This window comes from Anabrus simplex, chromosome 1 (assembly GCF_040414725.1).
Source record: "Anabrus simplex isolate iqAnaSimp1 chromosome 1, ASM4041472v1, whole genome shotgun sequence".
NCBI classification, from domain to species: Eukaryota; Metazoa; Arthropoda; class Insecta; order Orthoptera; family Tettigoniidae; genus Anabrus; species Anabrus simplex.
The window spans coordinates 1,112,239,244-1,112,260,254 of NC_090265.1; the positions used below are offsets into that span (position 1 = coordinate 1,112,239,244).

Genomic DNA, 21,011 nt, shown 5'->3' on the forward strand with positions numbered 1-21,011 from the left:
TTTCGGTTCCTTGGCTGAATGGTCAGCGAAGTAGCCTTCCGTTCAGAGGGTTCTGGGTTCGATTCCTGGCCGGACCGGGGATTGTAGCTGAGTCTAGACAATCCCTCATGATCGGGGGCTAGGTGTTTGTATTCGTCTTAATACACATCTAAATTTACATACAACACATCACAATACAATAGACCAGAGAAACATATAATAGGCCTAGTGAATACATCCCTCAACATAGAGTTGGCGTCAGGCATCTGGCCGTAAAACTTGGCCTAATACACATTAGTACGGACCGAAAATAATTGGGAAAAGCCAGGAAAAAGAAGAAGAAGACGAAGAAGAAGATACGGTAGGCTGTAATATGCATCGAACTGATGACACAAACGACATCAGAGAGTATCATCACAAATAAATATAACGGACTGATTATCAAACACGTTACAACAACAACAATAACAACAACAACATCAACAACGGATCTTCGCAGACACGTGTGAGACGCGATGCGATGCCGGCTGATGTCGGTTGCCCCGCTAGTAGCCCGGTAGAGGGCGGAGCCAGTCTGCTGGCAGCCCAGCGCGGTAGCTGCCAGCTTCAGTCGGCTCAGGCCACAGCGAGGCTACGCTAGTGCTACTCTCTCTGCGTGTGCTCTTTTTTAAACCATTCAGTGCTCAGTGCTCTTAACTCGGATTATACTGCACAGTCTTACATGATCTCGGTAAGAACAGCCTTAACATCATCTTCTTAATGAACTGCTTTTCTTTATTACCCACAATTTATATTGCGCCAACCCATAACTAGCTTCAGTGCATCGTAAGTTAAAACTGCGTTTAACATTTATTGTCTTCTATTTATGCATTGTGTATGGTGGCGAGGGGACAACCGAAGACCACACGGCTTATTCTTTATGAGTCGTGGGTCTCGGCTGACAGCCATATTGAATTTTATTGCACGGAGGCCCCCTTCTTGGCAGGTAGCCATTTTGTTTGGGCAGGTGAGGTGATGCCAGCCATCCACCGCCATAAGGAAGTGGAATAACCTTGCTTCTGTTGTTTGTTGGGACCAATACATGACCGATTCTTATTTTTACACAATGAGGCTTGGTCCCTTTGTGGACGAAAAGTTGTTTGTAAACAAACCAACTATCTAAATGGGCTATGAACTGCGAGCAAAGCGTTCCTAACAATGCTCTCTTTAAATTGAATTGTTCTGATTTCATTTTCGAAGTTGTTTCAGATCACTCTGAAGTAATGAAAAGAGTGTCTGTGAGACCCTCGCTCACGGAAATCAATAATTCTAAAACCACTTCATTAGCTGTATCATGATCTGTTACGAGGTTAGCTTCTTGTCCTAGTTATTACGGTTACTGAATTTGATTACGGTACGTGTTTTTTCCTTTTGTTTTCACACGAAACTATCTCAAAATGAATAAAACCAAATACTTGTATTTATTATTCCCCTTTTGATTGCATTAGTGCTTAGTAAAGAGAACAAATTACAGAAAATTTGTTTGGTAGGTATTGATTCTCGTTTCCTTCATTCTGCAGGAGATTGTCTGTATGCTATAGAATTCTGATAATCTAGAAAGTAGCCTATTATTTCAGAAAGTAATGTGACATTGAACTATCATTTGCAGTTACAGCAAAGAGCGGTATTAGTATCAACTTTATTCTCAATTTCAGTCAAGATTCTGCAAATTTTGATCCCTTAACACGCGTTTAATATCGCCACATTGCTGTTAAAATTCACCATTCTATTCTACTGAATTTCAGTTTTGGAATGTGAAGAAGTGACTCCCGGTGATGTTCCGATTGCTCTTATTTCTTTAGGTCTAATGTTACCGAGCCTTGTAGATGGTTTATTATCCGTGGTAAACAACATTAATTGTTCTGTTGTTTGTTTTGGATTATCTCGCTTTATTGCTATAATCATTTCCTTATGAGAAGGGACTTGAATATGAAACTTTATCAGGTTGTATGTACACTGCGTTCCAATTGTAACGTTCTTGCTGGTGAGAGGGACAACTTCGAAGGGATTTGAGTCATCGACCTTGTCGTTCACTACGAAAAGTCGTTCTGTTTGAGCGTGTCATTATAACCGATTACCATTAGACTTCAGCAGGGTTATGTATAACATAATTATATTTATTATTATTATTATTATTATTATTATTATTATTATTATTATTATTATTATTATTATTATTATTATTATTTTCTTTCTCTCGGTCCATAACCTACCTATTATCTGATATGAATTAAAGGTCGGAGCATGTGTTGGTGGAACGTCATGATTATTAAACACGTGTATTTTAAGTGTGTGGGTAAAGTTTCTTCTGATACGCCGTGTTAATGTGGTGTTTTTTCTTTCTTTCTTACTCTGTTTACCCTCCAGAGTTGGCTTTTCCCTCGGACTCAGCGAGGGATCCCACCTCTACCGCCTCGAGGGCAGTGTCCTGGAGCTTCAGACTCTGGGTCGGGGGGATACAACTGAGGAGGATGACCAGGACCTCGCCCAGGCGGCCTCACCTGCTATGCTGAACAGGGACCTTGCGGGGGGGATGGGAAGATTGGAAGGGATAGACAAGGAAGAAGGAGGAGAGCGGCCGTGGCCTTAAGTTAGGTACCATCCCGGCATTTGCCTGGAGGAGAAGTGGGAAATCACGGAAAACCACTTCCAGGATGGCTGAGGCGGGAATCGAACCCACCTCTACTCAGTTGACCTCCCGAAGCTGAGAGGACCCCGTTCCAGTCCTCGTACCACTTTTCAAATTTCGTGGCAGAGCCGGGAATCGAGCCCGGACCTCCGCGGGTGGCAGCTAATCACACTAACCACTACGCCACAGAGGCGGAGTGGTGTTTTTATTAGTGGATTTATTTTATTAGTAAATGGTCAGCGTAGTCACCGTCAGTTCAGAGGGCCCTGGGTTCGATTCCCGGACGCGTCGGAGATTTTAACCTCAAATGGTTATAGCCTAATTCACCTGGCTAGGGGTTGGATGTTTGTACCATCCTCAACATCTCTGCAACTCACACAACACATCTAACACTACTATCCTCTGCAGTAGCCTACCAAGCAGTTTCTCATACACGGCAGTGACGCCCACCCTCGTCGGAGAGTCTGCCTTACAAGGGCTGCACGAGGCTAGGCAGTAGCCACACGAATTATTATTATTATTATTATTATTATTATTATTATTATTATTATTATTATTATTATTATTTCGCGTAGCTGTGAGCTTGCATTAGAGAGATGATGGGTTCGCATACCACCGTCGGTTAGGAGCGCGCGGCTGTGAGCTTGCATCTGGAAGATAGTGGGTTCGAATCCCACTGTCGGCAGCTCTGAAGATGGTTCTCCGTGTTTTCCCATTTTCACACCAGGCAAAGGCTGAGGCTGTACCTTAATTAAGGCCACGGCCACTAATTTCCCAATCCTAGCCCTTCCCAGTCCTTGCATCGCCGAAAACCTTCGATGTGTTAGTGCGACGTTAAACCACTAGCACAAAAAATAGCTAGTAACAGTGCTTCAGTTGTAATTGAAGAAGAAAGCTAACAAGCTTATAGTTTTACGGGACTGTTGATTTTGTGGTCATATCCATGGAGCCTTTAGTTTTTCGTGGTATTTGAACACAGGGACGTTTTTCATTCCATACATCCCACATGCATTGGTTGGGATTCGGACCACGACGTCCTTGCTGAGAAGCCTTTTACAGTGCTACTCGGACATCACCCTCACCCCACACCTCCCTACAGTTCATCAGCATTTTACGAGTTTTGATGTGAATTATTTTATTTTCCTGCTTTGGTTAATAATTCCAGAAGTTGTAGGTTATTGACCGACAGTATTATGTATGTTTTTCGTATCCAATAGCTAAATAATGTATCTTCCTTTATAAAAATGTGTGCAATGGCTTGGTACCTTGAGAATGATTTTTTTTCTCGGATTTTCCATCCTGATTCCAAGAAATATACCTTACTGCTAATCTTGGAGCCCATATAACTTACATCATTGCATCGGCCGTAACGGTATTTTCAGATAGCTTCACGCGAAGTAGGCCCTATATATTTAATTTGTCCCAGACTTCGCTGAAAGGAAAGCATTTCAGTATTTTGTTGTGCATGTTGCTGCTTCATGAACTGGAACAACCTGGTCAACAGCCCCTTTTATTTATTATATAATAAGTTTTGTGTGATTTATTATGTTATGCTACGACTAGTATTTGTTTCCTCAAGTAACCATAGTTGGAGAATGGAATAATGCAGCCGTAGCCGACATGTTAGATATCATTCCGGTTTTCGTCTGGAATTGAAACAGGATCCACTTTTAAGACGAAAGGAGTAGTACTTCTACCCACGGGGATCAAACCTGACGCAACCAGACGACAAGCTTGATCACGGCAAAGTACTCAGAAAACCAATAACAGACAATAATAATAATAATAATAATAATAATAATAATAATAATAATAATAATAATAATATAATAAGCTGAGTAGTAAGCAAAGCCATCTCGACATAGACCATGAAGGCCCTTGGAGGGCAGAAATTGGTCTAGAATGATTAGCCCTTTGCCCGGTCTTCTTTGCCCCTTGGAATTAACTTGGTGCCGGTACTCATTTTTGGTGTATGCTGAATGCATCTCTATAGAAGTAGAAATCTCGTTTTTACATATTTCGACTTCCTAGCGGGGAATCAAACCCACGTCCTTTCAGGCGAATCGAGCACATCTGTATTACCTCAGTTGGGCAGCCCCTCGACAATTATGCCATAATTAATAATAATGATTATTTTGTTCTTACACTGAACAGCAATTTGGGAATGTTACTGGCGTTTAGTATAATACTTTAGTCAAAGATATACCGTTATTTCCTAAGCGACGTTACTATTTTGCTCTGCTGTTCCTGTTGTGTGTTGCATTGTAAATATCGTAATATTTCACAGAGGCCACATCGAGCATACATGGTTCTTTCAACAGAGAAATAACCAACAAGATACGAACGATGATCAGAAACCGATATGACGCACGTTTACTTGTACCCATCTACAGTCTTTTAATATGTTATTCTCACCTCCTTTTGTCTGTAATTTTTCTCCTCCCATCTTTCAGGGCCCAATGGTACCTTCCGTTATATCCTAATCTACCTCGGGGCTGGGGTATTTTCTATATTTTACTTTTTCCTCAGAAAAAAAAAAAAACAAACAAAAAACATGTGAACTTGTGTTGAACAGTTAAGCATCATCACCATGGTCATAGATGTTCTAATTGTTAAATAAGACATCAGTACTGTGTTTTAAACTTGCTACAGTAATTCTATAGCCAGGCAAAGAGATTTAAGATTTAAAAGCATGGACTCTTGAAATTGTCCATGCTACCCTAGCATTGAAGTCTCCAAATCTTAATATTAATTTCAGGTAAAATCGCTATTCTTATGTAGGAATTTATAGAGGTTGTTTTTTAATTTGCACCATGGAGGACGCTGACACAATGGAGTCCAGGGGTCGAATTCCAGCGATTTCTGGTAGGAGTTTCAGTACGTCCAGAGCATGGCAGGAGGAGGAGCGATCGGCCTTAAATTCTTAACCAAGTCCCAGGCTAAGCTTAGGCTCCATCAACTCTACATAAACTTGAGATATAAATATCCATCGACCAACAATGGGTCTCTTAGAAAAGGGTTGTGGGGTAGTCAGCTGTTTATATGTTCCTCCGTTGATAACCGTGTTAATGCCATTTAACATCACATTCTGTAGGCAAAGGAGATACAGTACGTCTGGAGTGCCAGTTGTACAATAATATTTCTTCCTGAAGATTGCGTAATTCCCACCAAGTATTTCCAAGTTCTTGAGGATGTAGTATTTAATTGTCGATAATTGCATTGTTTTTAAACTGTCTCCGACCCTGCTCAAATGTATTTCCTGGAAACAGAAGACTGATTGGAAGGCGTAAAAGGAATATGATACCCAGTGAGATATCGAGAAGAACATGAAAGTGTGTTAATTAATCCAGTCATTTCATATCAAAGATTATTGTACTTCGTGTGAATATTATTTTCCTACCAAGACTAAATTAGCTTCTTTATACGTGTAATTTGTTTTGCTACATTAGCACTATTCGTTACTTTAGCAAAAAGAAAATTGCTACAGTAACGAATGGTGCTAATAAATGAACAGTATAAAAATGTAATGCAAAATATAATTGAACAGTATAGGGTGGAAGGACCAATTTATGTTCCTCAAACAAATAATCAACAAGTAATGGGAATTTCCAGAAATATGCTATAAAATAACATTTGCCGATTGAAATTGGCCCCCACGGTCCAGTTTTAAGCATTTTACGACTACTGGTCCAGCGATCTTGGGTCTGATTTCTGATCTTGCCGAAGATTTAAGGTTCAGTGGATTTGACCCAGCCTTATGAAAACAAAAAGGATGCTGCTTTCTGTGAGAACAGGGGCATCCCCTATACCCACAGGTCATTAATGAGTAGCAGTCACCTGGATAACACATACTCTTCTGGGCCGAATGTGAATGATTCTTGATGGCTTCTGGTACTGACACAGTGGGCGTCTTGTACGATTCATATAATAACAAATGTTAAATGTTTTCACACAAAAAATTAGAAGATTGTTGAGGAATTTCGATTTTGTTTTCGTGAATGGTTTGCAAATCATACCAGAAGAAAGCTGATTGTATCGCTGTCTTCTTTGGATGGGTACTGAATGTTAGCTGTGGTCAGCAATGCAGATTTCACTCGTTTTATATAATTTTACGGTGGTTTGTCATGTACACAAGTTACGTAGGATTTCATCCTGGACTGCAATTATTTTTAAAATTACGACTTTCTGTCTGCAGGCTTTCATTTTTCTAAATATTTATTTTGATGATCTCCCCCCCCCCCGAAGAAACCTTGACCAGTACGAAATTAACCTTCTTTGTTTTTGATAGCTCTTCATTTTATTATTATTATTATTATTATTATTATTATTATTATTATTATTATTATTATTATCACGGTTAGTGGTACCTGAGAACTGTGATAATCCACAGTACAAGGGCTGGATTCAGAATACAAAGGATTGTTAAAATCTTCTACAGGATATGCAGATTAGATTTAACTCTTGAAGCTATTTTATGCCAGATTGGAGAAAAACAATACCGTTATCGAGGAAAGAAAACTCTCCTTCGGAACTAAAACACCTGAGCATTAAAAGAGGTTAACAGATTTCTTGTGTACTGTATATTCACTGTCGAAGGTTACGGTTGAATATTATACATAACGAGAGATTGTCAACGATGAATGAAAACTCCAGGACTCTGTTTTTGTGATGAGCCTTAACCAATCGGACAGGAAGTACAGTACTATGTTATTATGGAGCATATGTTAGCGGTATGTAGCCCTTTGCTTTAATATACACACATTTTAAAATAAGGTCCCCATTAGGTCGACCAATCTCGATAACCAGCTAACAAATTTTGACACGGTTTTAGAATATTTAAAATGGAAACTTTAGGTGTGTGAAACATCAGTCTACAATAATAGGAAGCCAAGCAGTGGTGATTTTAGTGAAACGAAAGAAAGAACTGTCAGCTGAGGAATTACTCGGCTTATGCTGCCTAAACCGGCAACGATACACCCCAAGTATGTGTGGAAGAATTGTTTGTTGATCATGAAGAACTCTACAAAGTAGTCCGGGATGGTACTGTGTTCGCATGATATCTGTGCCGTTGCGTGACCGATGCATTTCTAAAAAAGTGAGATCTAGCTGTTGTTATCGCTTCTGTTCCTGTTCATATGACATCACTTCACACTGTGGGGCTCGGGAATAGAGCAGTGGCAGAAATATAATGCTAGGGCAGTATATACCTAAACGTTAACGCGCGTTTTTGTTATAGTTTGCAGGAAAAAGTCAACTTTAAAATTATAAAAGGTATTTTATGATAAGTATAATTATCGTCAAAATTAATTGTTCTCCTCAATATTTGAATTAAGATAGTAAAATGTAGATGATATAAAATTTCATTCTCAGCTTGGTTCTCATAGTTTGTGAGATGCGTGCAAATTGTGTGGTCTCAACTAATTCCGTTAAATCTGTCTACTAACTTTTAGGCTCCTGTTATATATCTTTCCCCTCTGACATACACAGTATTTTTCCACCATTGTTTTTTTTACCCGACAATGGTTAATGTGAGGGGCGTAGGCCGTCGTTCATTTTCATATGATTCATGGCCCACCGATTTCCTTACCGGTACTCTTGATTCGTCGAAAGATCAGAACTCTTAATTTTGATCCTTTGGTAAGGAGCTGATGACCTCGATTCTAACTCAGCTTGAATTGAACCATCAAAATCGTAAATACATTTTCATCGTTTGCGATTGTAAGTGTGGATTGATCACAGTTATGATCAAATCATCTGAGAAGTGTTACAGAGCCTGTAGGGTGTGCAGAAATATTGCATGGTAGGGTTTATTATAGTCTGTAATAACGAAGGCTTGTTGATCACATCGCAGGAAACTGGTCTCACCGACTGAGTGGTGTTATCGACCCTGATAGCCACGGGGAAATATAATTTTCATGGTCATGAGGATTGTGGGTGCTCTAATTAAAAATTTTAAAAAAGCTTCTTGAAAATTTGCCGAAATAAAGAAAAATGTATACAGCCTTTGTGATTACAGTGTGCAGCAATCAGTTTATTTCTCTTGCGCTGAAATGAGAAGATAGCGGTGAATTTTCTCGTAATGTTGATAGGTGTATTAAGACCTCAAGTTAAGGACCAGATGCTTTTCTCCGCCTGCTATCGTAAAGTTATCAGTTGTGCGGAACACTTCCGCTCGTAGTTAGCTTCTCTGCGAGGAAATGGGATGGAACGAATTGTGGTGGACAAGAAAGTGCTACCTCTTCACTAGTAACGAGCTATCCCTTAGCCGTTCTGTAATTACCGAGCAACTTTTAACTGGCTTCCTCAGGCACCACACGAGGTACTGCATTCACTTTCTTAAAAATGGCCTAGTTTGTCGTTGCTCAGCCTCATCCATCGTGTGCCTTCAGCATTGTTATGGGCGTTTGTTTTATGTGTCTCATGGGTTATTTTTCTCTTTTCTAATGGAATTGCACACACTTAACTATTCAACTAATGCAGCAACTTGGGAGTGGACAATTCACTGTGAGGCGAGGTAGAGTTCACATCGAACGCTCAGCTATACTAAGAACAGTGTTTACGTGTATAATAGGTCGATGTATTATTAGAATTTACTTATCTGCCGCCAATACGTTGACTGTGTTTTCTTTTCCTGTTGTTTCAAATCAGTAATATCAGTACAGACATTTCGTTGATGTGAGTGTATCATGAACGACCCACCTGGCGCGGCTCAGGTAATTAATGTTGCCTTACAAACGTGCTACGGCAATACCCCGCCGACGACTTCGAACTTTGCTTTAAGTGCCAAAAGTGCTCAAAATTCACAACTTCTGTTGCCACAACAACCTGTCAACATCTACTCAGCAGAGATACAAGGAGCAACTGCCGCATCACTACAAAGAGGTCAGGTATCAGCACCCACTTCAGCTCAGCCAGCCATCAAACCAGGTAATTCTGACTGACTTTTTGAGCGAATGCAGTCCTACAGAGGAGTCCGATATGCTCGTTGATATCATAAAGAGTTCCGGTTCAAATGTTACATGAACAGTTCTGATTCATCTAATGGTACATTTACGGGAGAAATAAATACTTTATCCCCATCTGTAAATCAACCAAACACTAATCAAAGAGTTTTAACTTGCAATAGTCCGACTCGTTGGCTGAACGGCCAGCGTACTGGCCTTCGGTTCAGAGGGTCCCGGGTTCGATTCCCGGCCGGGTCGGGGATTTTAACCTTAATTGGTTAATTCCAATGGCACGGGGGCTGGGTGTATGTGTTGTCTTCATCATCATTTCATCCTCATCACGACGCGCAGGTCACCTACGGGTGTCAAATCGAAAGACCTGCACCTGGCGAGCCAAACCCGTCCTGGGATATCCCGGCACTAAAAGCCATACGACATTTCACATTTCAACTTGCAATAGTAGCGAAAATGAGTGCAGTCACAATGATCAAGACCTTTTCGTTGTTATCGTTGAAAGTATCAAGAAAGACGTGGGTAGTCTCCATCCAATGGCACTCGGGAGGGTGTTATTTTACTAGAGCAGGTCTGGTGTCGTCAAAACATCCAGGACTTAAGAATCATAGTGCGAAACATGCTTCGACTTGAAACCACCTCAGGAGCAGTGGCGTACTTTTTCGTAAACAAAATCTAGAAGTTTACATTTCGTCTAGTGTAATTCAAAGAAAAGGTTTGATAAAAAATGTCGACTCCACACTTAGTGAAACTGAAATGTTACGGGGAATGCAATCCCCGTTACCAGTTGTTCATCTAAAGCGCTTCACTTAGATTATTTTCGCGGGGAAAAGGCCTATTCCAGTTTGTTAACCTTTCATCCACAACAACTTTGCATACTCGGAACTAGGTGCTCAATTCAACCGTTCGTGATATCTGTGCGATTATGTGAACGTTGTTTGAGATTTAATAATTCTAGCTGCTAAGGTAATATCATGGATCGCAGGGGTGGAAGAAGCTGCTGGGGTGAATGGGCGGACAAGGAATTAAGAGGAGTTGAACTTAACACAACAAAATTCGAAATTTTGTTTCTTTCCTCTTCCGCTAGTGGGAGCAACAAAACCAATGACAGAGATATATGAAGGTAAAAAATCCAATTGTGTGGCATAACATCAGTTCAAGATAGATTTCATAGATGGCCTTATAGAAGGCGCCCAGTTTAACTGGCCGGAGAAGATGTACCCCCGGTACACTAGCCTGCAATGTCATGATAAATAGAAGATCTGAATAAACCATAACAAGAGTATAATGAGCTCTTCAGCTTCAATAACAATGAATTAATGTCCAAAAATATCAGGTACAACTTGAGAAAAGAGCTGGATTACTCTTGGCAGGTACAAAATTTACAAGAGCACTATTTGCTCCTATCCTTTACACTACAAGGGAGTCTGAGAACCAGCTGTATCATAGTATCAGAGGCATCGGCTTTTAATAGCGCACTTACAACCTGTAGGTATTTCTTTATTAAAGCATTTACACATCGTTGCCCTGATGTGGGCTTATTTATCGCTCAACAGTTTGTTACAAACTGGTCTATAAATGACCTTAATATTAAAAGAAAAGGTTTAACATGATTGGCCATGAACAAAAGGCTAGGAGGCGAAACACTTGCACTCCTTCTAGAATATTTTAAAACCTTAAGTGAGCTTATGGCCCAAAGATACAGAGGCTAAGCCTATTTTACACCTGAGGTGAGTAAATGAAAACCATTAAATTCCAAAAGAGTGTTAGGAATTATAGATGATTAGGAACTTTAGTCACCCAACACCAAGTTGAATGGGAATCAACAGAGGGCAATCACACTTTGTTCCATTACATTAAATTTTTCCCAGAATGGGAATAGGACAGAGTCCTCAAACCGGCCGAAAATTCTACATTTAAACCACCAGGTTTTGAAATGTACATAAAATAAAGAGGTTTGAAACCTTCCCCTCAAGCTATCTGCCAGAGCTATCACATGTTACGAAAATTCTGCCATTACCTTGAGTTGCTGGGCCTTCCGAATGGCGACCGCGGCCCCTGTCCCCCGAAGAACACGTTTAAACTGGAGCGATGAAGATTACAATACGGCCCTAAAGCGCCCAGCGTTTGTAGTATTTAGAGGGGAAGTTTCCAGAACTCTTTACAGATAGGCTGGATTTCAGTACACACCCTCAATTTTTATTGGCTATCGAAAATACAAATTTCTGATTGGATTATAGCTATTGAAGAAGGAACTAGCAGAAGTGTTGGCAACTTTTACACATCAACAAAACATTCAAAGCTTAAGGTTTGCCACCTGTCAGGATACAAATTTCTTACTAAATTAATTAGAGATCGACCCGCTAGTGGGAACAACAAAACCAATGACAGAGATATCTAAAGGTAAAAAATCCAATTGTGTGACATAACATCAGTTCAAGATAGATTTCATAGATGGCCTTATAGAAGGCGCCCAGTTTAACTGGCCGGAGAAGATGTACCCCCGGTACACTAGCCTGCAATGTCAAAGTGCCCCCGTTGCTCAGAGCCTCATGATATTAGTCAGTGTTCGGAATTCAGTACTTCCTGTTGTGTTCACTTCAAAGGAGCTCATATTTCCACTGATAAAAACTGTCTAGAATATAAAACGTGGATTTCTGTTTTGGAACTTATGGCTTTTAACAACATCTCGTAAGTGGCTGCGCTTGATATTGGTAACAACTGAGCATACGCAAACACAGCATCATGACCACCGGTTAAATATCAAAGTCAGGTGGAATTTAACCCCTTGGTCAATATTTCTGTAAGCTCTAACATGTCAACACTAAGAAACACTCCGAGACAACGTGAGCCTTTGACACCAATTGTTACTGAAAAACCACAAATGAAGGAAGATGCATCATAGAGTATAACACAGCAAAACTCTCCACATCCAACTATTAACCAACAACTCAACCTTCAATTAACCTCTCTGCTTAAAATATCCGTCCCTGTAACCCCGTCAAGACGACCGATACAACCTATTAAACCCAATCCACCCCAACCCCAATTTGTCAACTTCCTTAACATTTACCTGTTACTCCGATTGCTTACAATCCATACCTTCCACAATCCTGCTAAAAAAACAGCGACCAATTAATCGAAGAAATGTTCAACATTAATATGGTCATAGTACGTCACCTTCAATCTCCAGCACACAGCAACATTCATATAACAGCAATCCGTTTTAAAACCTCACAGTGGAATGGCCGGTCGGTGAACTCGAGCAGAGCTGTTTTACAGCGTGAGATTCAAAGCCGAAATGTATCTATAACAGCACAGATTTGAGACATGGTTCAAGTCGAAATACGTCGTAAACTTTCGAGAATTCCATACCATATGTCATAAACGAGAATATGGGTATGGAGGGCTCGATTTAATAATAAAAATTCCTGTGCCACACAGGAAAATAGTTATAGTCATTCAGAAATTGGAAGTTTTGTAGCAGTTGCCGCCATAGTTCTCACAACAGTGCAAGATGTGACTATAATGTCTGTCTATTGTCCACCAAACACAACAATTCGCACTAAGGACAGTGCCAGTTAGAACCACCCTATATTTTTGTCGAGATTTCAATGTTCACTGCCTAGACTGGGGTTGCCCGTATACTGACAGTTTCGGAACATCATTATTGGAAATTATAGTGGATTTAAATTTTATTTTGAATGACAACTTTCAAGCATTCTTGAAATTTAGGATTATCCCTTCTGAGTGGACTACTCACATTATTGTACCTGTTCTAAAACCTTGAACTAATCCCATTGAGGAAAGTTCATACCGTCCAATCACATTATCTTCTTGTGTCACTAAAACCTTCGGATGGCTCCTTAAATCACGTTTGGATGGTGGCTTGAGCATAAACAACTACTTCCGAGTTCAAAATACGGCTTTCGCACATCTAGGAGAACACTTCATAATCTCAGCCTCCTCATCACAGACATTGAACGAACGTATTGTTCTCAAGAGTATCTGGCAGCAGTGATTCTGGATGTAAAGGCAACGTCTAAGCAAAGCAAAAAGCGAAGTCACCTCCGTACAGGCCATGAAGGCCCTTGGGGAAGTGGAAGATAAAGGCTTCCACCATTGTTAACCTCGGTACGTGATGGGATAGAGTGGTTAGCTCTACGCCCGGCCGCCTTTGCCCCCAGGAATTAACCTGGTACTCATTTTTGGTGTAGGCTGAGTGAACCTCTGGGCCATATGCACCTCCGGAAGTGGAAATCTCGTTTCTTAAATTTTACTCCATCCTGACGGGGATTCGAATCTACGTCCTTCCGGGCAAACCGAGTACGCCTTTACTGCCTCGGTCAGGCAGCCCGTGCTGATGACAACGTGGACTTGGCCATCGTTACTCAAAAATTACATCCGTTGTGTCTCCCATTGTAGTACATCAGAACTATTCATAATCTTTTCAGTCATCGTGCAATCTACATTAGAGGTCAAGACAATATTTTGTATAGTCCGCGAACTGTGACACCTCAAGGTGCCATACTTGGTCCCCTCCTGTATGCCCTGTATGTTGCGGAACTCAACGAGATTTTCAGTCCTGCGGTCAAAATACTACAATATGGAGATGATATTTGTTTGTGCACAACTTCTTCATGCTTGTGGGTAACCCGTGTACACCTGGCTGATGCTGCCTCGTCTCTACATCGTTGGACATTCGAGACTGGCTTATCTGAGAGAGACAAGATCATCAGCGGTAATCTCTCAGAACGACAAACCTTAACTACACCAATCATCAAGCTCGATCCATACTCCTTTACTCTTCGTACATCAGCAAAACTGTTGGGCTCACACCTCGACGGTAAATTAACATGGTGTACACACCAATATGTAACTAAAAAGTCAATCAATCTCTTAACATTCTACGTGCTGTGACTCGTACGTGGTGGGGAGCGGATCCTGCAATACTTCTATGTACAGAGCTCTGATACGATCCGTCCTGGAGGATGGTAGTATATTTTATGGGAATGTACCTCAGTACGTCCTTCGCAAGCTTGATGTGCTGCAGTATCGCACAATAAGAGTGTGTTTAGGAGCCATATCATCAATACCGACTACTGCTTTATTAATCGAAACGCAAGAAATGCCTCTCTTTTACGATGTCAATTACTGGCTAATAAGTTTTTACTAAGAAATGCTACGGTAAAAAAGTTTCCTCTTTTAAATGAATTAAAACAAATTCAACACTGTGACATGGCGCAATACGCACACAAAGGTTTCCACTGTTGGCGAATAATTATAGATATTTAAAACATATACTGTCTGTTTTGCTGTGTGATATATCGGTCGGCCGATTCCGCTTTTCTTATAATCTGTCTGTCAAATACCAGTGCATTATTTACCCAACTTAATTGACAAAGAAACTACTCTAAATAAGAAACTATTGTTATTTCTACACTCCGCGTGGCCACATCTTGTCTATACTGATGGCTCCAAAACATCAGACGGAGTGGGATATGCATATTACTGTCCTCTACTCGATATATTCGCCAAATTATCCTTATCTGGGGGAACATCAAGATATACTGCTGAGATTTTGGCTATCTGATTGCTGTTCAATATGGCTGTTCATGCCAATTTCAAAAAAAAAAAATAATCTCAGATTCACAAAGTGCTCTATAATCATTACATACTCAACATTTGACTTTGAAACATCATAGATATATTTATGAAATTCGGCAAATGGTGTGGGAAGCACGATCTTCAGGTATTGACGTTCATTAATTTGGACTAAAGGACATGCAGGCAGTATCCACAATGATACAGTCGACCAGCTGGCAATACAGGTATACAGTAATAACCTGTGCTACTTTTGATGCTGTTGCTTTTCCGTATAGATTATTTCCACTGTTTCATCATCGCACTCGAGAAGAATGGTCTCAACTCTGGAGAACAATTGAAAGAAATAAAGGACAGTTTTATTTTTTACATCAATCAGAACTGACAACAAAACCTTGGTTCTCTAGATGGAACGCTGACAGAAGATATATATAACAACTTGACATAATCATGCGGCACAATCATGGCAGCTTTAGACCCCACTTTTGTCGCATATGAGTTATTGACTCTCCCTACTGTTCCTGCGATAATCAGTCAATTCAAGACTTACATCATATTTTCCTTGTGTGTGAGACCTCTTTCGAGAACAACGGCGATCGTTTTTTAACAGTTTGGGTTTGTTGGGATTCCAGTTCCCAGGTAACCTTCAGTATTTAATTTCATCGAACAATCTTTTCCTTCTTTCTTAATCTGCTTACCCTCTAGGGTTGGTTTTTCCCTCGTACTCAGCGAGGGATCCCACCTCTACCGCCTCAACTGCAGTGCCCTGGAACTTCAGGCTCTGGGTCGGGGGATACAACTGGGGGGATGCCCAGTACCTCGGCCAGGCGGCCTCACCTGCCATGCTGAACAGGGGCCTTGTGGGGGTGGGATGATTGGAAGGGATAGACAAGGAAGAGGGAAGGAAGCGGCGGTGTCCTTAAGTTAGGTACCATCCCGGCATTTGCCTGGAGGAGAAGTGGGAAACCATAGAAAATCACTTCCAGCATGGCTGAGGTGGGAATCGAACCCACCTCTACTCAGTTGATCTCCCGAGGCTGAGTGGACCGCGTTCCAGCCCTCGTGCCACTTTTCAAATTTCGTGGCAGAGCCGGGAATCGAACCCGGGACTCCGGGGATGGCAGCTAATCACACTAACCACTACACTACAGAGGCGGACTTCATCGAACACCCTTCAGATATAAAATGCCACTGCTCCATTTCTAACGCAGTCTAATTTACACTTGTAAAATGAGTTTTGTATTGTTAAGTCTGTTTAAGTGAGTATTGTTAAGCCTATATGTAAGTGTAGGTGCTGCCTGGCCGAGGCAGTAAAGGCGTGTTCGGTTCGCCCGGAAGGACGTGAGTTCGAATCCCCGTCAGGAATTCGTAAAATTTAAGAAACGAGATTTCCACTTCCGGAGGTGCATATGGTTTTGAGGTTCACCCAGCCTACACCAAATATGAGTACCAGGTTAATTCCTGGGAGCAAAGGCGGCCGGGCATAGAGCTAACCACTCTACTCTATCAAGTGCCGAGGTTACGGATAGTGGAAGCCTTTACCTTCCACCCCTCCAATGGCCTTCATGGCCTGTACGGAGATGACTTTGCTTTGCTTTTTGATATGGGTGTGTTTTATTTTACATTTGTAAATCAATTTTCAGTTTTGTTGTACCAGCTGTTATGTCAGTATATATGATTGTCGACTTCTGGCTGCATGACTCATTGGAGCCCAAAGCCAAATAAATAAAAATAAAGAAGAACTTGGGAATGTGGCTTCCTCTTCCTTGTAACAAATTCCGCAATTTCTTCTTGCCTGTCCGACTACACTTTGATCTATTTTTATTCACTTTCGACCCCGACAGTGTTAGTTTTGAGATGCCCAGTAGGTTGGTCATTTCCGCGCCTTTTATGGTCCATTCCTTTCTCTTCCGGCTGATGTATCTGAGCAAATACTACCAGACTGAGCCAGGATCGAACCTGCCAAGTTGAGCTCTGAGACCGTCTGAGGCAGTAAAGGAGTGGTCGGTTCGCCCTGAAAGACGTGAGTTCGAATCCCCGTCAGGAATTCGTAAAATTTAAGAAACGAGATTTCCACTTCCGGTGGTGCATATGGGAATAGCTGTCAAGGAGCAATATTAATGTAGTTAACTTTCTCCATACAGTAATAGTTCCTTTCTATGAAGTTGTTTCGATATTCATTTCTGAGAAGAAAGAAAGCAATCTTGCATATTTACCTGATTGCTAGTCGTTTTATTTTGTTTTGTTTCCTTTTACGTCCAACTACTTATTTTACGTCGAAGTGCCGGACATTAGTCCCGCAGGAGTTCTTTTACGTGCCAGTAAATCTACCGGCACTAGGCTGACGTATTTCAGCACCTTCAAATACCACTGGACTGAGCCAGGATCGAACCTGCGAAGTTAGGGTCAGAAGGCCAGCGCCTCAACCGTCTGAGCCACTCAGTGTGGTTCTGATAAATGGAACAGACGTGTAGAGATTTGTGATAAGACAGTAGCTTAGTTTTGGATAATGTAAGTGGGGTGAATTCTCCAAGACAAGAGGTAGTGGAACCGGTTAGAAAAGCCATATAATACGGTTAACGATGTTGTTATGATAACTACGTGACACTCTAGTATCTGTAGGCAATGTGTCTGGGCAGCAGTCGTCTTGGAAGTCCAATGCTCTTAATCAAATGATCAATAGAAAAGCTATCGCAAATACGGTGAAAAAATGAAATGTTGTCTAGACCAGAAGTCGTAAACCACATGCGATGTTTGCACCTTCTGGAGGCACGTTACAGCCACTGTTCGTGGTCAATTACACCGCCCATTTTTTTTGGAAGTGATTGAATAGTATATGCAAAGAGGAAATATCATTATGGTTGAATGTGAACAAGTGTAACTAGTGGGTCCGCTGGGGTAAACTGTTATGTTCTTCTAGTATCTTTCTGCCTGTCAGGTCATCAGCCCAGAGGCTGATTGGATCCTCTAATAACACCATCAAAGTTCATTCAATTATAAGGAAACCGCAAAAACCGATGACGACACCAAAAAGGCGTACGAGGCAATATGAGGTGTGAAGTAGTTTGCCATTGCTTTCCTCACTGGGCCAGAAAATACTATTGCAGCACGACCGACCCTATGAGTAACACCGTTCATAACAAACAGACGCCCTATTCGTGCTCTGAATGTCATTACTCAGCACCATCCATACCCCAGCAACTTTCATATTGTCACAGCCAAAGATGAAACTGGGACTTCGGTGGAAGCTCATTTTGCTGTGGCCTGTGTCAAGAGACTGATACAAAAATACTGCATCCATCAAGATTTGGCCGTAGGCCTCCTAATATGTATGGTTCTAGTAATGCTGGTAGTATATATATTTCTACTATGATGTTGAATTAAGAAATATCTTTAAATGAAAGGTAAGGGTGGAATGGAATTTGATCAAAATCTCTATTTAGTCCAAGAGGGTTATTTGATCCTGTTTGGTGCAGGAATAGGAGGTGGATTATTACTGTTATGGGGACGATGAACGGGAATACAAAATGGAAGGCAAAATAGCGCGTTATGGTTGCATTGTCAACAGCGAATTCTCCTCACACCCACTGATCAGGATCAGTCGCTGGATAAGGGATTGCTGATCATAGAATTTTAATAATTGTAACACATCAAAGTGATAATTGTCTTCAAGATGAAAGATAACACTAAGCAAGTGGCTGGGTCACGTAACTGTCATTTTGCATTCTGGTGAAAGTGGGTTCGAACCCCACTGTCGGCAGCTCTGAAGAAGGGTTTCCGTGGTTTCCCATTTTTACACCAGGCAAATGCTGGGGCTGTACCTTAATTAAGGCCACGATGGCTTCCTTTCCACTCCTAGACCTTCCCTCTTCTATGTCTTTCCCGTCGTCGCCATAAGATCTACCTGTGTCAGTGCGACGTAAACGAAAATGTAAAATAAAAAATAAAAAACATAATCCACGAGTGCTAATCCTATTACCAGTGGCCGATCTTTAATCTCCCAACTCATAAACATCCTGTAATATAAATCCTGAATATAAATACCTTCTTACTTCTTCGTATTTTCCAGATAACCGCAACAGATTTGCAGGACGGCTTTTTCATATGTTAAGGAATATCTTGATTTGTAGGACATGTGTTTCTCTTGAATATTAATGCCCTTTTTCTTCTACCAATGTGTTCTCGTTAATATCTCAATTTTCTAAAACGATTAAGATGTTATTGCTGAGGAGAGGGAAGTTAATTGCTGAGAGAAAGCAACTTAGATATTGTGAAGCTGATTAAATTCACCAACTAATTATGCGGCCTGGACTGGAATGTATGTTATCAGTGAGATGCTGACATCAAGAACGAGTTTCTACACAGAAGAACGTTCATGTATAAAAGAAGTACATCTTGTTTAAGGCTAACCTAATAGACCGACTGGTGGCAGTTATGTACCTCGAAGCTTGTTAAAAATTGGTCTAAGCGTATTTGTAGACTTTGTTACTGTTTAAAACCATAAAAGAAATGATCTAATTACAACAGATAACAATCAAAATTAATTAACATGTACTTTAACTCCGGACTACATTTTACTGACCAATGTATTTCCAATCAGTCGGACTGACTGGCTCAGGTGGTATAGCTTTGTTCATCTGTTCCCAAGTTGGCAGGCCTGACCCTTGCTCTGACTGGTGGTATTTTGAGGTATGTAATACGCCAATTTCAAGTCAGTAGATTTGCTGGCACGTCATAGAGTTCCTGTGGGGGAAAATTCCAGCACCTCGGCGTTCACGAAAATCGTAAAATTAGTTAGTGGGATTCATTATTATTATTATTATTATTATTATTATTATTTTATTATTTCAGAACAGCTCGTCTAATTGTTACCTTGATCACCCTCGTATGAAACTTATCAGAAAATATCTGAGGTTAGATTAGTTTGGCCGATAGGACCGTTAGGAAGTCAAGAAATTTGAAAATTAGACTCACTCTTTTCGAGAGATTAACGGGCCTGGGGATCATTTAGCCTTTACCTGTCACTCTTGTTGTGTTGCTTGTTGTTTAAATGGGCCTAACATCTAAGGTCATTGGCCCGCCTATCACTCTTGCTGGGTCTTCGTATTATGTATGAAGATAGCTTTCTTTCTAGAAAATCACGCAATGTTACAGATTGATATCTTCGTCGGACCATGCCATGGTCTTCAACCTACAGTATTTTCTCCATTACTCACTCACTCACTCACTCACAGGTGAAGGTCACTATAGCGCGGGCTTTGATCTTGCTCATCCAACAGTCTCATTTTCGAATTCAGGTTGCCATTCTGAGCCTAGTATTTCCTTGGATTCCAGCAGGCATTCCGAGAAAATGCTTAATGAATGGTGATGATTGTTGATTTTTTTTTTTTTTTTTTTTTGCTACGGGCTTTACGTCGCGCCGACACAGATAGGTCTTATGGCGACGATGGGATAGGAAAGGCCTAGGAGTTGGAAGGAAGCGGCCGTGGCCTTAATTAAGGTACAGCCCCAGCATTTGCCTGGTGTGAAAATGGGAAACCACGGAAAACCATCTTCAGGGCTGCCGATAGTGGGATTCGAACCTACTATCTCCCGGATGCAAGCTCACAGCCGCGCGCCTCTACGCGCACGGCCAACTCGCCCGGTGATTGTTGATTTAAGGGGGGAAACATCATTATTTGCAGCCGTGCTCAGGGCTCGTCGATCAACATTCGGTTAGTTTTGTTTTACAATTTCAGTATCGATGGTCAACGAAATGTAAACTCATCTGATGTGAAAGCTGATATAGTAAACTACTATCCAGC

At 41.1% G+C, this 21,011-nt stretch overlaps 1 protein-coding gene across 1 annotated transcript in view; it reads left to right on the forward strand.

Moving 5' to 3' along the window:
* Positions 1-598: 598 nt before the first annotated feature.
* Positions 599-21,011, forward strand: part of LOC136876605 (protein bowel) — a 114,498-nt gene continuing 94,085 nt past the window's right edge. Inside the window, exon 1 of the mRNA XM_067150588.2 lies at positions 599-709. The gene's annotated coding sequence lies outside the window, so the exon portion shown is untranslated. The remainder of the gene's footprint in view (positions 710-21,011) is intronic.